The sequence below is a fragment of the Pseudophryne corroboree genome, chromosome 3 (assembly GCF_028390025.1).
Source record: "Pseudophryne corroboree isolate aPseCor3 chromosome 3, aPseCor3.hap2, whole genome shotgun sequence".
Taxonomy (NCBI): Eukaryota; Metazoa; Chordata; class Amphibia; order Anura; family Myobatrachidae; genus Pseudophryne; species Pseudophryne corroboree.
In genome coordinates this window covers 140,118,370-140,120,764 of record NC_086446.1, presented here as the reverse complement: position 1 = coordinate 140,120,764, position 2,395 = coordinate 140,118,370, and the positions used below count along the sequence as shown (strand labels likewise).

Genomic DNA, 2,395 nt, shown 5'->3' with positions numbered 1-2,395 from the left:
ATTCTGCTAAGTAACAGAATTTGCAATCCTTTGGTTCGCATGCTGGGGCCACCCAGCATGCCGCCTCCCTTCTTGACCACGCTGAAATTGCAGTCTCAGTGCAGTTCAGCGTGATCATAAAAAATGGGTTAGCCTCCTGTTGGTGCAGACTGTATGTGTGCGCAGGAAGCCGCCACCATTTTTGTGATCGCAGCTGTTGCATGTGATGTCATGCAGCAGCTCTGACCACGCCTCCTGTTTCTCCGTTGCCGACCCCATTTTGTAGCCCTGCCCATGCACCGCTCCATCTCCGACTTGGAAATGGATTGTTGCTGACCCCCCCCCGAGCACCAATTGACAGTCAGAAGCGATCGCATTATCTGCGGGGTGCCGCAGAAAATGCAGGCGCATGCGTATGCTCTTAGCAATTTTTGCAGTTGGATTGCTTATTGCGATTACAATCCAACCTGAATCAGGCTCTATTACCTATCACAATGCACTGCGGGTAGTACAAAATGGGGTTAATATAAGAGAAAACCCCCCCAGAGCTGTGCTCCTTAACTGTCCCTGGTGGCTAGTGGAGCGGCTGCCCAGTAATCAGTGTCCACGCCAGTTCGCACATGGCCCACCCCCTACAGCCACGCTGGATCTCGGTATACTGTGGGCACAGAAGTCCCTTACCTCCCTTTCATCAGCGGCCTCGTGATCCCGGAGGGCGGTGTGTGTGTGACTGACCTTAGGAAGAAACCGGAGCCTCCACTGCAGTGACCCAGCAACCAGGGCACGGGAGTATACTGCGCCGCTGGGAGTGATGGAGCTGCAGTAAAGATGTCTATTAGACCTAACCTGCTGCAGCCCTTGTAGATTCTTATAAAAAAAGTTCTTCTTTTCTTGTCAAAATTAATAGCTAAGAATAGGCTGCCTGAGGCATCCCCCTGTTAAGTGGCCTGCTACTGAAGGCACCAACTACAAACTGAGCTCCCTGTTCATGGAAGCGAGGTTATAGAGCAGGGGGCGCTGAGCATCTTGGGAACAGTCAAAAGCTTTGAGCCTGTTGGTGCCTCAGATAAAGATCCTACTCTACACCCCAATGTGAATCCTTGTGGAGTCCAGTGTACCCCACAGAAGAAATGAATGTGTCACACCCATTGGCAGCAACATTAGAATAGCTGCTGATGGGCACAATTGAGAAAGGAAGGGGGGAAAACATTTGAATCCAGCACATATATGTAATTTGAATATGTAATTTGTACCTTCCTACTTTAAAATGTAATGGATGAACCTCACCCTGTGAGAACTATCTTCATGATCAAGAGATCTCATACGCAAGAAAAGCATGTGTTGGGATAGGGCTGTGGAGGGCGGCTGCTCGAGCACACCCCCGTCAAGTTAAGGAGATTCAACTGAGGAAGCACAAGGGAACTCTTGTCTGGGGACAACAACTGCAGGGAGACCACATCTTTTCAGATGAAAATGAGAGGGCGGAAGGCTGCCTAATACTGAAGCACCCTCAAACATCAAACCATATGCAACAACTAGTACAAGCATTCCTGGGGAAAGGTCTGCAGCAGACGGATTTGCATACAGTGATGTCATCCAAGCAGTGGGCCAAAGTTGGCTGGAACCCTCATCTGCATATGAAAAAAGAAAAGGGGCGCTTGGATGACCCCTAGTTCGCATTGAACACCCCCCACCCTCCTTTGGTGTGGGGCTCATGTTGGCCATGCCCCAGCCCCTGAAGCATTCAAGCTGATTTCTTGCAGCAGCTGGGCACTGTAACAGCTCCAGAGCTGCTCTGTAAGGCAAATAAAAGGGTGTGGGCCCTGCAACACCACCTGTAGTTCGCATTGTGCGTTGGAAGGCACAAAGTAAGCAGACGGGAGAAGTCAGGATAGTGCGCAAGGGCATAGAAGGGAGGGGCTCAAGAAAAGAGAAGTGGAAACAGACAGCAAACTAGGCTGGAGAGAGACCTGAGACAATGAGATCTAAATTATACCAGAGCCAACCAGGGGAAAGCACAAATGCAGTCCCCCCCCCTACCACAAATTATGCAGTCGAGATTCCCACATTTGGGGAAATCACAGAGGTCAGCATACCCAGAATGCAATGAATGAACCTCACCCTGGGAAAACAATCTTCATGACCATGGTATCACCTAAGCAAAATAAGTATGATTTGAGAAAGGGCTGGGGAGGGCCGCTGCTCAGGCACACCTCCGTCAAGTAAAGGAGATTCAACTGAGGCAGCACAAGGGAACTCTCATCTGGGGACAACAACTGCAGGGAGAACACATTTTCAGACGAATGTGTGAGGGCAGAAGGCTGCCTAATACTGAAGCACCCCCCAAACAACAAACCAAATGCAACAACTAGTGCAAGCATTCCTGGGGGAAGGCCTGCAGCAGATGGATTCGCAT

General features: G+C 50.2%; 1 non-coding gene across 1 annotated transcript; it reads right to left on the bottom strand.

Moving 5' to 3' along the window:
* Positions 1-1,985: 1,985 nt before the first annotated feature.
* Positions 1,986-2,151, bottom strand: LOC134898902 (U1 spliceosomal RNA). The gene has a single exon (XR_010172591.1). It is a non-coding gene; the product is annotated as a U1 spliceosomal RNA (small nuclear RNA).
* Positions 2,152-2,395: the final 244 nt, after the last annotated feature.